Below are 15720 nucleotides of genomic sequence, written 5' to 3'. Positions count from 1 at the left end.
GGCGTCAGCCTAGCCCCTCAATGTTGGGGCTCGACCCCCAAAGATGCGGAGCATTCCGCACCTTTGGGCGGCGCGATGCCTGTCTGTTTGGCGCCGTTTTGGGCGCCAGTCGGCGTACATCGCGCCGTTTCGGGAGAATTTCGCCCCAGACCTCTGCTTCAAACTTAATGGGTGGGATTCTCCGTTTCCCGACGCGATTTTGTAATCGACGATCGGGCAGAGAATCCATTTTTGTGACCGAATTGGGGGTGGTGGCTGTTTTACGCAGGTTGCGCATGCTCCACCCCCTCCAAGAGGGCATCATCGCGGCACGTGCCACACGCCGTTGGGACGGCCTCAGGACATCACCCGAAGGCCCTCCCCGATGCTCCGACCCTGATGGGCCGAGTTCCTGACTGCTCGGTTGGCTTGTGGTCTCAGCGGTCAGGAACCCAGCGTGGAGGCTGCGGACTATGTCCAGCGCTGAAACAGTTGGGCGGGGGCTGTGCTGCTGGCCGGGGGGGGGGGCTTCAGCGAGGGCTGGGGGGACTGGTGGAGAATGGCAAGGGGAAGGGGGGTGGGCGAGGGGGTGTCCAGAGGGTCACTATCTGGATGGTTACGTCTGTGCATGGCCGGTGCCATATTGCACGCAGAGATCGCTACAGGTTAGTGTGCGCAAGCGCGGCCACTTTTTCTCTTTTTCTCGGAGGCTAGGTGGTTTACGTGGCGCGGCTGCTAGCCCCTCGCCGATCGGAGGATCGGTGCTGGGGCGGTGTCGATTTTTCCCACTTAAACTGCCACGGATCCTCCGGACATAGCCTCAAAATCAGAGAATCCAGCCCAATGACTCTGAGCTGAGGCTCGTCAAGCCACAGGCAGTCACTGCAAATGTGTTTGCCCTGGGTCACACTGGCATTCAGGAGCTCCCAAATCCTGCAGTCACAGCACATCATCTTCCCTGCGATCCTTATTGTATCTTAATTAAGTAACCAATTAATTATTTTCTTAATTAATTTGAATTAAATGAATGCCTCCTCTCGCCCCACTTACTGTACGTAGAAATCCAACAAACACCATCAGTTAAGAATAAAAGAAATAATGAACTCACTAGTTTCTTACTTTGTTTCTGCTCATGTTTCTGAACTAATTACATGGTAGGTATTTTAGGGTAAGTTAAAAGTTTATGTTTTTCTAAATTCCAACTATTTTTAGACTGGCCTTAACCCTTGCTCACCAACCAAAGGACTTACGGCTTTCCTGCGAGATCACCGTTTAAATTTTATTTCCCTCTCCAACTCAGCAGCATTGGAAATTGAAGCTGCACTTGTCTGCAGGCCCCAAGCAGCTCTGCCTCTCTGCCACGACTTCTCTCACTCCCTAGTAGTAGGTCGAAAGAAGGAATCTGGATTTGCGCAGGTTTGATGAATCGAAGGGCCTGTTCCTGTGCTGTAATGTTCTTTGTTCTCTGAATGAGTGAAGGCCCCTGAGCCAGAGTCTCACTTACTCTTCTCCCCCACAGACCCCGAGCAGGTCTGCTTCTCCACAGCTGCTTCTCCCCGCTCCCTCTGAGTGACGCAGAAGATCCGCAAATAATAAATGCAAACATACACAAATAAAACATGTCACATGCATATATATAATTTACAGTGCAGAAGGAGGCCATTCAGCCCACCGAGTCTGCACCGGCCCTTGGAAAGAGCACCCCATTTAAGCCCACACTTCCAACCTATCCCCGTAATGCCACCTAACTGTTTTTGGACACTAAGGGCAATTTAGCATGGCCAATCTACCTAACCTGCATATCTTTGGATCGTGGGAGGAAACCGGAGCACCCGGAGGAAACCCACGCAGACAAGGGGAGAGCGTGCAGACTCCGCAGACAGTGACCCAAGCCGGGAATTGAACCTGGGACTCTGGAGCTGTGAAGCAACTGTGCTAACCACTGTGGTACCGTGCATAAATGGTTTTCATGTTTAAGTGCAGGAAATGCTGCAAACCACTCAACCAGTCAGGCAGCTTCTGTGGAGAAAGAAACATTTCAGGCCGGTGACCTTTCCTCAGAAGGTCTTTGCTCTCAGACATTTCTCCCCCAACAGAAGCTACTTGAGGTGCTGAGAATTTTCGAGCAATTTCAGCTGTTATTGCAGATTGTCAGCATTTGCAGAGTTTAGCTGTCACTCGTATGTTCCTTTTGAGTTATTTTTTTAAAAACTTAGATTAAAAGTGCAAACAAAGTGATCCATATGCTGTCATTGCTGTTCGGATTTTAACACCATTCGGACCAAGGGTTGCAAATGCTTCATAAATAAATGCACCTTCTCCTCTTTGGCTTTTGTTCCTCAAATAATTGATTGTGCCTGCTGTCATTTTTCCAATATATTTTCGAGCATCTTCCATTGCTGCAATGGGAATACAATCACTTTTCCAATTTAATGATATTTTATTTCACCTGCCATGTTATGAGCCGCCCACTGTTTATGTTTCGAATGTAATGATTTTTAGTTTGCTGCGTACATGTTCAATATATCATAGCTACTAAAAGGGGAATAATCTCTGGGGAGAGTTTAATTTGCACTTAATTCACTTTCACCCCAGCACAGAGGTCTGCATACTCTTCATGTTGACTTTGAAAGAAAAGGATCTACATGACAGGGAAGTGGACAGGACCTTCTGGACTGTTGTTGATTGTATAATGCCCCCTCTCTTGTTCTGACATGATAATTGATCTATGCTCTTACACTACAGTTTTACGCCAAATATAAGTGTGAATCTATTTTCAGAAACTAGTGATTTTATTATCTGAAATGCCTGACCCCCTTCCTGCCCTGCATAGCAAAGATAACCTTTTCCTCAGAGCAGCACAAAGTGAAAATGTTATTATCGAGCTATAGAAAACAGATTTCATGCATCTGTCAGTGCATAGAAGATGATAACATATCTTGGTTAGTTCATTTAGACCAGAATATATAGCACATGCTTAAACAGCACCCACCACGTTGGCACACATGCACTTTTCAGCGTTGTAAACTCTGATAGTGGATGGTTAAAAGGAGTTGCACTACTACCAGTCATCAAGACTGCAGAAAATCATACTGAATAAATTAAACAAGGTTACATACAATATTAATAGTCAAGTTAAAAACAGGAAAGATTTTACTGAACAGTCGGAGGAAGCGAGTTGGAAAGCAGAGAATTGCACCATTAGGCGGATGTCAGAATGGGGTGGAAACTAGAAGAAGCAGATGGACACAATTGAAACAATTAAGAAGGAATAGATGGAAAGAGAAAAGAGATATGAGGTTGGATTGTCATCATCGAGGCAGGGTTGGGAGTCTGGATAGTTCCTGCTTTGGTCCTCCCACCTTGGGAGAAAGTGCCAGGAAAGACAGGATTTTCATTGCGGGGCGGGGGTGCAGGCTGGAGTCGGTCAGCAGATCGTGAAAGAGTTCAGCAGCAACCACAGGGGTGGCAGGTGCAGAGGAAAGTGGTCTGTGCGCTCTAGATCTTCATCAGAGTTACAATGAAAATAGCAAGACCATCTCCTCCCGAGCCCTCACAACTCCTCACCCACCCCGCACACACTTCCATGCGACTACCCATCATTTATAACACTCATGTCTCCCATGTCAAGACATGTCTTACACCCACTCCCTATGTCCTCATGGCCTCAGTGTCAAACAATGTCACTTCCAAGCCCATTCACCCATTATACACTGTATGGAACCAATGGACTCTTTCGTGACAACGAGACATTTAAAAAATCTTTATAAAGAAAATGGTTGAACAAAACTCATTTGTACGAAAGGCTAATAAATGCATCAATCATCCAGACCCTTTAAATGATCAATACCAGAAACCAGAAGCAATTGAAATATTTTACAATGTGTAAATTAATATTGTGCAAGTGACAGAAGAGATCAAAGAGCCAGAGCTGTCAGTCAAACAATGTTTTCACTGGGGCTCAGGTGTTTTCATACTCCAATGGAATTTTTAGCTCTTAGCCAAGCCTCTTTATGTATTCTTGGATGAGAGCCCTCAACCAGAATGAGCCCACACCCTTAAAAGGCACTTCTGGAAATCAGAAACCACGGGAATGTGGTATGGAATCCTGGAATTGGGCCCCAGCTATACTTTTCAACCCAGAGTTTACCCAATTCTGTGAAAGTGAAGCGCAGGGTGAGGGATGAGCCAGAAGCTAAGGGGAGGAGGTGCATGAAATGAAGAGTCTGGAGTGGGGTGGGGTAAGAAATGTGGCAGGGGAAAAATGTGGAGAATACAGGGAAAAACGAATATGGCAGGAATGTGGCAAACGATAGGGAGAATGGATTGACAAATAAGGATGGAGGGAGGAGGCAAGACAAAAGATCGAGGAGGAGAGGAGAGCAACAGGGGTGTGGTAAATAAAAATGGAGCTGAGAAAAATACAATCAAAGAAAATAAACTGAGTGAAAAACAAAATATTGTGGATATTTGAAGTCTAACACAGAAAAGAAAATGCTGCACATATTCAGTAGGCCTGGATAAAGAAACCTTTCAGGTTGATGGCCTTTCATGACAACTGAGAAAACGTAGGGATGCAACGGAATGTTAACAAGTGCAGAAGCAGGGTAATGGTAAAGGGAAGAAAAGAACAAAAGTGAAGCTCGTTTAACAGGTCGAAAAGTGCAGAGATTAAATGATAAAATGACAAGTAAAGAAATTAAAAGATGTGTTCAGAGGAGATGTGAATGGTGATGCATGATCAATTAAACTCGAAGACGAGGTTGTATCATAACTGAAGGCTTTAATAGACTAGATCTGTTCCCCAGCAGCTTCGGTACAGAATGAGGGCTGCTGGGACGGCACCTGTTCTTATACCCTGCCTGTCAGGGCGGAGCCACACACCAAACAGCCAATAGTAAGCTGCTAGGTTTACCCAATGGTCTACAGCCTCTCGGGTACTGCAATACCTGATACTACCACAAATGGCAATACCACAATCATTACCAAATGTTAGAGAGAAGATTAAGAATCAAATGTTGAGGAGATTGTCAGAATGGGTTGGAGGCTAAAAGAAGTAGGGTCCATCCAACCCCTTTAAGAAGGGAGAGACCGGTGGGACGGAAATGAGATATTGGGCTATATTTTACACTGGGATTGTGGTCCCTCTGGACAGTCTCAGTGGATGAATAGCATGGACCTCAGACATGGAGAAAAATCTGGAATCTTGCTAAATCCAGCATGGCAGGCCCAGGTGAGGTGAATGTGATCAACTGGGCTGCGGGAAGGGGAAATATGTGGGGTGAACTACTTTAAATGATAGCTTCTGCCTCAGAATTTGGGCAGAATGGATGCTAATTTAAGTTTCACGTTGAGAGTCACCAGTTCCAAATTTGTGCTGCTTCTGAGGAGAGATGTGGCTCGGAATGAAGATGGGGGGGAGTGGTGGGAATCGGAAACTACTGATTATCGATGTACTATGAGAGAGTACTGTGTCAGATACCTCAGTGAGTGCCAGTGTTTGCTGCTGTTTCACTCGCACTTCATCATTCTGTGAAAGTTAGAAGCTTTTCATGTAATTTCTGCCTGGTTTTTTGAAACCGATTCTGTTGTGCAGGAATCTAGTTGTGATTAACTTTAACCTGCTTCATGTAATTAATTTTAGTTTTGCTTTTAGAACTCTATGATCTTTTTTGATGTTTCCATTTCTTTACAGAATCTTTTCCGTACTTCACTCTGTTTCATGGCTCCAAAAGCAAGTCTTTAATTTTCATTTCGTTGGTCATGTCGTGTATTATGTCTTGTCGCACGATGCTCATAAGACGGGTGAAAGGTTTGGGTTAGCTCGGCCCCTTTAAGGAGCCTGCCCTCGTGGTCCACGTGACTGGCTTGGAGTCTATCCTGTGGAAGCATGGGAGCCTTGGCAATAAGTGAAAATCATGGGACACAGGGAGCGGGGTCCTAGCTAGAGTGAAATCGGGAGCCAAAGTATTAACGCCTATATTGGAGATTGTGTTTGTACATAGGTTACCCTTGTTAGTTGTCAATAACAATTTAGGGCAAGATTCTCTGTTTAGAATATGAGGGATTCCCAAGGGATCCCGCTATTAGAATCATAGAATCATAGAAGTTTACAGCATGGAAACAGGCCCTTCGGCCCAACCAGTCCATGCCGCCCAGTTTTTTACCATTAAGCTAGTCCCAGTTGCCCGCACTTGGCCCATAACCCTCTATACCCATCTTACCCATGCAACCATCTAAATGCTTTTTGAAAGACACAATTGTACCCGCTTCTACTACTACCTCTGGCAGCCCATTCCAGACACTCACTACCCTCTGAGTGAAGAAATTGCCCCTCTGGGCCCTTCTGAATCTCTCCCCTCTCACCTTAAACCTATGCCCTCTAGTTTTAGACTCCCCTACCTTTGGGAAAAGAAATTGGGCCGTCATTTTGAGCAGGAGGCCCACTAGCGAGATATGTCAGCCGGCCACCCTCTAATCCCGCACCACAAATCAGCCGCAAATCCCCCCCCCACCCCCCATTTCCCAACTCTGCACTGCAGCCCCCCATCCTCAGATTGCCTAAGTGACCCCCCCCCCCCCGCCCCCACTCCCAAGTAAGGGGATGACCCAACCTATCCCCCACGGGACTCTGTAATACAGAGACCACCCCAGGAATCGTGCCCCTGCAGGGAGTTTATTTGTTTTCGGTGCAATAGGAAGGACCATATCCAGGGACATTGGCCACACAGGTCAGAGTGTGGCAATTTTTTTTAAAAGCAGCAAATCACAGCACCAGTGAACAAAGTGAAGACGAATCAGATGACAAACCTGAAACATGCAGATTAAACATGATGAGAGTGAGAAAAACATCCCCAAGTGAGATAGTCCTCACTGTAAATGGAAGACCGCTGAAGACGATGGCTGACACCAGAGCACCAGCCACAGTTGTGGATGAAAAAACATTTAAATATCTTCGAGCAGGTGTTTAGTCTTTGGATTTGATTGTGACAACAGCCAAGTTGACGACATATACGGGGAAGACCCTAAGAACTTTGGGACCAACCGTGAGTCCAGTGTCATATCAGCAACAAGATGCCCGGTTACCTATGATCATTGTTGAGGGACATCAATCAAGCTTGATGGGACAGGATTGGTTGCGTAAAATCAAGTTGAACTGGTTGGGAATTATTAAAATCTCGGACAGTGTTTTTCAGAAAATCTTGAACAGATACTAGGATGACCAGAACAAGTTGTGTTGAATAAAGGGAGTGAAGGTCAAGGGGTATGTCAACCCAGACTCAACACCTTGGTTTTTCAAGAAATATCGGTCCCATACGCTTTGCACCAAAAAGTGGAAGCTAAACTTTAATGCCAGGAAGAACTGGGAATTATCACACCCGTGCAGGTTCCAGAATAGGCAACCCACATCATTCCTGTATTAAAGCCTGACCGCTCTGTTCGGATATGCTGCGCGCCAGAGCCAGCAGTGGGGCTCTCCGTCCCAGCAGCCGGCAATAAGGTTTCTCATTGTGGCCACCCCTACGCCGTCGGAAAATCCGCGGGCGTGAGTGTGCTGCCAGCGAAGCGGAGGAACCCGCCGGTGGATAATCCAGACCAATGTCTTTGGCATGTTCCCACTTAACAGCATTTTAAATATATAACAGATAGATATTCATTAAAAATCAGTCCATTCTTTACAATAAATATGGAAGACATGTTAGTAAATATATTCATATAATATATAAAAATTTTGCACATGACATGTGCTCAAATGAAAACTATCATGTAATTGTTGCCTATCATGGTCGTAAGCAGAATGTGGTTTTCCATAAAACTCTCAAAATATTGTCCAAAACCTTTTGTCTATCATTTCCTCAGTAACTGGAATTTATAATTTCCATTACAAGATTCTTAAAAATAATGTTTGTTAAAATTACATGTTATGCAATGACATGATTTAATTTATCCATTGATATCTTTTTTAATTTTAACTTTTATGTTGTGTTATTACTTCGAGGCCTTATTTTCATTCAAAGGACTGGTTATTTTTAACTTGCAAAGGCTGTGCAGAACTCATTCATTCTGAGTAACTTCCCAGTGGACAATCTGCATTCTTATCATGCGAAGTTTGAAGAATTTCCCAGTATGCAATCTGAATATCAACAAAGATTTGAAGGCTGCGTGGATCTCTTTATCCTCTGAGGATAAGAAACTTTTGCTGCTCCCAAAAAGACTTTGAAAATAATCCCGAGGCAGAATCCTCAAAGCTTGTATTGAAAATAAGTTTGGCAGGTATTTAAGTATTAATAGCTGACAACATTTCTGAATAAAGGCACCTGTGATCATGTTTTTCACCTATCAACAAACAAATCAAAGTAATTGCCCTGAGAATCCTTTCTAACCAGCTCTTCTTATTTCACAATCGAGGAAGATGCTCCTGAGAGTGACTCCTTAGTGTGTTCTATGACCCAAAACGCCAACTTCCATTTAAAAGCTTGGGAGACCAATTTTTTCCTGACATTATGTGAAGATGACTCTTTCTGTTCTGCTTTCTTCTCTTGAAAAAAATTCTGCTGCCTCTTAAAATTACTCCCGGTTCTGCGGCTTTTAAAAAAAAAAAAGCCCCACTTTTATTTTCAATACCTTTGGTCCTTCTCCCTTTAATCAAAAGCATTTTCTTCTTCCTTAATCTGACACAATTTGCACCCCCACAGTAAGCATGGCTGCCTGTTTCTAAAGACGAATTAGCGAACATTGTTTTAAAATTATCTCCTTGAAGGGAGAGATGGCATTAAAGACCATGACAATATTTTCCACTTGGTAATGAAGTCAGCCCCCTACTGAAGGGAAACCTGACTCCAGAAAAATTTAATTCATTCATTCACATCCCCAATTACATTCCTGGTCGACATCAAAGTGAAGAATTGCTGGACATAGAATAGAATCCATAGAACCCCTAGAGTGCAGAAGGAGGGAATTTGGCCCATTGAGCCTGCACTAACCTTCTGAAAGAGCACCCTATGTAGGCTCACTCCCCCACCCTATCCCTGTAACCCCACCGAACCTGAACATCTTTGGATTTCGGCGGGAGCGGTGCGCAAGTGATTTCTGGGAGGTAAGTTTCTCCTTTAAAAACACTGACCTTCACAGGAGCAGCCCAGTCGATTTCAGCGGGAGCGGTGCGCAAGTGATTTCTGGGAGGTAAGTTTCTCCTTTAAAAACACTTACTTTCACAGGGGCAGGCCATTGGATTTCGGCGGGAGCGGTGCGCAAGTGATTTCTGGGAGGTAAGTTTCTCCTTTAAAAACACTTACTCACTTACTTTCACAGGAGCAGGCCATTGGATTTCAGCGGGAGCGGTGAGCAAGTGATTTCTGGGAGGTAAGTTTCTCCTTTAAAAACACTAAAGCATTTCTTTTCTGTTTTATTTTTTTCGACCCGCGAACTTCTGGGAAGGCCCCCCCCCCCCCCCCCAACCAATAGATTCTGGTGGAGAGGAAACCCGAGACACTACACGTGTAGTGTCTCCCACCCACCCTCCTCCTCTAACCTAATAATAAGACCCATTGGTGTGAGGTAAGTGCCATATTATATTATTATTTTTTCTTTTTTTTTAAATTTACTGATTAGCCAGATCTTGGTTGGAAGTTAGAGGGATGGCAGGGAAGGGAGTGCAATGTTCCTCCTGCAGGATGTTTGAGGTGAGGGATGCCATTAGTGTCCCTGCTAATTTTACCTGCAGGAAGTGCTGCCATCTCCAGCTCCTCCAAGACCGAGTTAGGGAACTGGAGCTGGAGTTGGATGAACTTCGGATCATTTGGGAGGCAGTGTTTTAGATAGCAGCTTCAGGGAATTAGTTACACCAAAGATTGGAGATAGATGGGTAACTGTAAGAGGGACTGGGAAGAAGCAGTCAGTGCAGGGATCCCCTGCGGTCGTTCCCCTGAGTAACAAGTATACCGCTTTGGATACTTGTGGGGGGGGGGGGGCACTTACCAGGGGTAAGCCATGGGGTACGGGCCTCTGGCACAGAGTCTGTCCCTGTTGCTCAGAAGGAAAGGGGGGAGAGGAGCAGAGCATTAGTAATTGGGGACTCGATAGTCAGGGGCACAGATAGGAGATTTTTGTGGGAGCGAGAGAGACTCACGTTTGGTATGTTGCCTCCCAGGTGCAAGGGTACGTGATGTCTCGGATCGTGTTTTCCGGGTCCTTAAGGGGGAGGGGGAGCAGCCCCAAGTCGTGGTCCACATTGGCACTAACGACATAGGTAGGAAAGGGGACAAGGATGTCAGGCAGGCTTTCAGGGAGCTAGGATGGAAGCTCAGAACGAGAACAAACAGAGTTGTTATCTCTGGGTTGTTGCCCGTGCCACGTGATAATGAGATGAGGAATAGGGAGAGAGCAATTAAACACGTGGCTACAGGGATGGTGCAGGCGAGAGGGATTCAGATTTCTGGATAACTGGGGCTCTTTCTGGGGAAGGTGGGACCTCTTCAGACAGGATGGTCTACATCTGAACCTGAGGGGCACAAATATCCTGGGGGGGAGATTTGTTAGTGCTCTTTGGGGGGGTTTAAACTAATGCAGCAGGGGCATGGGAACCTGGATTGTAGTTTTAGGGTACGGGAGAATGAGAGTATAGAGGTCAGGAGCACAGATTTGACTTCGCAGGAGGGGGCCAGTGTTCAGGTAGGTGGTTTGAAGCGTGTCTACTTCAATGCCAGGAGTATACGAAATAAGGTAGGGGAACTGGCAGCATGGGTTGCTACCTGGGACTTCGATGTTGTGGCCATTTCGGAGACATGGATAGAGCAGGGACAGGAATGGATGTTGCAGGTTCCGGGGTTTAGGTGTTTTAGTAAGCTCAGAGAAGGAGGCAAAAGAGGGGGAGGTGTGGCGCTGCTAGTCAAGAGCAGTATTACGGTGGCGGAGAGGATGCTCATTTTAATTGGATCCCCTTGCCTTTCAGCAGCCAGTTGGAGACTGCTTTCAGGTGCAAATACCTTTTGGATGGGGCACTGCTGCTGGACAAAAGCACCATGGCAGCTGCCCAGAAATATTGGGCAGGCTTGTAGAAAGTTCTTTTTGCGGTTGCACGCCAGCTGTACTTTGGCGGAATGGAAGACGTTGCCGTTGGTGAAAACTCCCTGGCGACCTTTGGTTGCCTTAATTGCCACATCAGTGCAGCCAATGGTACCCAACACTTGTGGGAAAGCAGTAAAGCATCAAAAATCATCCTGTTCATTCTGACTTGCTGCCATCACAGGAAATGTTGGCATAATTAGTGGCCCTGCCAAACAAGCCACCGGTCATCTATCTGTTGCCTTGGTGTTCAATGGCTTGGAGAGCCTCAGGTCTCTCTGAAAGAAACCTGGAAGAATCCACAGGCAAAGATGTTGAGGCGGCGTTGACTTCGACAGGAACAGCTAAATTATTGCCACCAGGTTTAGCTGATAGCAAATCTTGCTCTAGTAGGTTGAAAATCACCATCAATACCACACGTAATATTCTAAACCTCATGAGATGCTGGTGTTCAGATATATCAAGGAATGTTTTCCTCTACCTGCAGACTCTATGCGCCAGGTATTGCCTCCTGTGAGTTAGACATCTCTGCTGCTACCCTCTCTCCTGTGGATCTCCAGAACTGTGTGCATTCGGCTGTTGAGGTGTTGCTCATACTAGTCCTCATCTGATCATCTTGGTCTTCATTTGATGTTCTGTCTAAAGCAGCATATGTGATACCCATACTGATCTGCCAGATCAGAACTTCAAATGACAGATCAGACCTGCAAACCTGCAAAATGTGTAAAGTAGCCTCTCAGCACAAGTGCTGCCAACAAACCCTTTCACACAAATAGATATTAAAAACACAACTGTGACTATTAAGTACTCTATTGACATGTTTCCTCAAAGTGACATTGCTACTATCACTTTGTTTTCACTGGCGACTTCCAGAAGCTAAAGTTAAAGTTAAAAATCCATGACAATATCACTCTGATTGGGTGATCAACATATGTCAAGTGGCAACCCATTTCTCCGAAGGCGGATGTTCGATCGCAGTCTATCACACAGCAGTGAAATGTACAAGGCACAGGCAGCCGTGTCAATTTTGTCAGTTTGAATTCCAGCCCACCACCTATTCCCAAACCCAATGGATGGGACTTTCCACCCCCACAGCATGCTTTCTGGCTGCCAGCAGGATCTTGCAGTCCACCTGATATCCATTCCAATTATGCCGGCTCACCTGTTCTGCCACCGGGAAAACCAGGACCAGAAGATCTTACCTGTGGGAAGGGCCAGAAAATCCCGCCCATGGACTCCAGCTCATTAAGATTCAGCCAAAGCTCTCCTTGAATTGCTACCTTTTGCTCTGTATTTAGACAACATGGGCAGGATTCTCCGGTATGCGAGCCAAGTTTTCACACACGACGTGTCCTCACTGGGGGCGGGATTTTCTGTTTATGCCACCTGCCAATGGGATTTCCCATTGTGTCTATCCCACACCGCCGGGAAACCTGTGGGCATGGGTGCGCTGCCAGTGCAACGGAGAATTCTGCCGGCGGAGAATCCCGCTGCCTATCTTTCATGATTTAATTAATCCAGAATGGAATTTTCACTAATATTGATTTAAAGTGAAGAAGATCATTATTATTGACAGCTTATGATGTTCGATGATGTGACCATGTCAGTTACTCAATTCAATTTTTTTCAACCGGGTTCTTCATATCAGAAAGCATTGCTATCGGATGGTTCTTACACTTGTGATCCCTATTCATAGAATTTCATAGAATTTACAGTGCAGAAGGAGGCCATTCAGCCCATTGAGTCTGCACCGGCCCTTGGAAAGAGCACCCTACTTAAGCCCCACTCCTCCACCCTATCCCCTTTATCCCCTTAACCCAACCTAACATTTTTGGACACTAAGGGCAATTTCGAATGGCAAATCCACCTGACCTGCACATCTTTGGACTGTGGGAGGAAACCGGAGCACCTGGAGGAAACCCACTATTCATCCAAGAAAAACTTTTGAGTGACAGATTTAATCCACAGTCTTGTTCGTAAGATTAAAACCTATAGAATTAAAAAGGTAGTGACAACATTGATACAAACATATGAAAAGCGTTACGACCACATGAGGAGGAGGGGTTGAATGGCTTCCTTCTATCACTGCTCGTTTAACCGCAACTACGATTTTTTAAAGATATGCTTTCCAATTCACTGAGTGCTTAACCGTTACACACTGATTATAAGAGACACAAACAGTCAGATTTCCTTGAGATTTTCAAAAAGAAAAGGTTTGTATATACTTAACCCAGTCTAAGAAAAATAATAAAAATTCTCCAATGTACACACATAAAAAGAAACCCACACACACATTCATGTTCACACACACAAATACAGATTACACGGTGGGAAAATAAATGAATGGATAGTTTTTAAGCCCAATAAAGATTAAAGTTATACAGTTCTTGTAGGTTGATGGTGTAGGGTGAATCCAGGCTGGGGTCAGTGGTCCTTCTGGTTTCAACATCAAGGCAATTTAAAGAAGTAGGCAGATGGCTTATCTGTTCTTCTGGAGACAGCAGTTGTTTAGGTTGAGCTCTTTTCTTTTTAAATTCTCTGTCTGCGGAACATGGATCGCCAAATAGCAAACAGGGTTTAAGCTTGAAAGATGGATGGAGAGGAAACATAGTGACAAAGAAGGTATATTGCCACTTTGATGTCTTTTCTGCTTTTGCCTTTGATCGTGAGAAGATATTTTGTTGAATACTGAAAGAGTGAGCTGGCTTGTCGCATGATTCTATCTCTCCAACTGACCAGTGACCCAAGTGAGGTCATGGGTAGTGTATTCCAGGAGATGGATTTTGAGGTGAGTAGATTATGACTGCGGCGGATTCATTTCTCAGCCACAGTTTACTGTCTGAGGTGATTACATCCAATGTGTTGTCCCCACTTAGGGTATTATTGGAATGTCCTGTGAATGGGTTCCAAGATGATCCCGTTTAAACTCCTTCAAGATAATTGTCTCTGCTGGGGTTTTCTAGAAAAGGTTGTCTCCACTTAATGACCTTGGAATTTACCATGTATAATAATGCAAATTTTCAGCCATCTGAGAAGCTACAGTTTCAAGTCATTGGAATGAGTCTTCAGTCTTTTTCAAAATTCAATCAGTGGTTTCCAGCCTGTAAATTCATAAAGTTTTTTTTTAAATAAAGCATGGCTTTGTATCACAAAGGACAGAAAGCAGAGCATAGAGGTGGATAATTATTTTTCACACTCCTGGAAAGTAAACAATGGTTTTCCTCACGGGTTGGTATCAGAATCAGTTTTTTTTCTGATATGTATTAATGATCTGATGTGCGGGGCATAATTTCAAAGTTTGTCCATGTTTCGAGCTGTAGTAAATAATGAGGTGGACAAGAGCAGAAATCGGGACGGCACTGACAGACTGATAAAATAGGCAGTTACATAACAGGTGGAATTTAGCACAGAGAAGTTTGATGTCATAAATTTTGGTAAGAAGGATTAGATAAGACAACATTAACTAAACGGTACAATTTTAAAGTGGGGGTGGGTGCAGCATTGGAGAGAACTCGGAATGTAACTACACAAATCCTGTCAGCACAAGTTGAGAAGGTTGTTAAAAACATATAGGATGCTTGGCTTTATTAATAGAGCAATAAAGTCCAAAAGACATGAGTGATGCTGAACCTTTCTCAAATACTGGTTGACTGGAGTATTATGTTCAATTATGGACATCAGATTGTAAGAAGGATGTCATGGCCTTAGAGAGGGTGCAGAGCAAATTTACTCGAATTGTTTCAAGATGGAGGAACTTCAGGCAGATAAGGCTGGAGAAACTAGGGCTCCTCTCCTGAGATCCTTGAAGGCTAAGAGGTGGTTTGATGGAGATGCTCAAAATCATGAATGGCTTTAATTTTGTAAATAAAGAGAAACCAGGTCCAGTGGTAAAAGGGTCAGGAGCCATGGGACACAGTCAAAAGTAATGGGTAAAGGAGCCAGAGGCAGGAGGAGGTAATATTTGTTTATACAGTGAGCTATTGTGATCTGGGATTCACTGCCTGAAAGGATGGTAGAAACAGATACCATCATACCATTCAAAAGAGAATTGGATACAGACTTGAATGTGGAAAGAACACAGGATAATTTGGCATTAATTGCATAGCTGTAGCAAAGGGTGGCATGGACACTAACGGCCAAATGGGCACCTTGTGTGCTGTATTTCTCCATCATTCAATATAGCTGAACTGATCACAGAAATAAAGTTTAAAATAAGAAACTCAGCCAAAATCCAATCTGTTACAAAGGATCAGGCACAGGAAGGGAGGTTGGGAGAGAGGGACAGAGAAGTAATTAGCCCAAGAGTAATATGTGGAGATCAGTCGGAGTTGGGGAGTGAGGAGCACATAAGGAAGGACATGGGTGAATCTAGGATGATAGATAGATGAGGTTGGGGTGAAGGAGGTTAGATTGTCATCTGCTGTCCCTCGATTCGAAGATAAATCTATTCAGGATCATGAGTTTCTGCCATGAGTCTTCATGTGATTGAGCAGACTGATTGTCAACCTGTATATCTTTGGGCACATGGGGCAGAACTTTCCAGGAGACAACGGGATCTGGAGTACAGGATTTGCATCCTTTTCCTTCCTTCTCTGCTGTTGCTCTGCCACGTCATCAATACCCAAAGTGTGATGTAGTTTGATTCCCCCCAGTTATTGATGTCAATGCTTCCATGCT

This window comes from Scyliorhinus torazame, chromosome 2 (assembly GCF_047496885.1).
Source record: "Scyliorhinus torazame isolate Kashiwa2021f chromosome 2, sScyTor2.1, whole genome shotgun sequence".
NCBI lineage: Eukaryota > Metazoa > Chordata > Chondrichthyes > Carcharhiniformes > Scyliorhinidae > Scyliorhinus > Scyliorhinus torazame.
The sequence above is the reverse complement of the archived record's forward strand: the minus strand, read 5'-3'. Positions refer to the sequence as shown.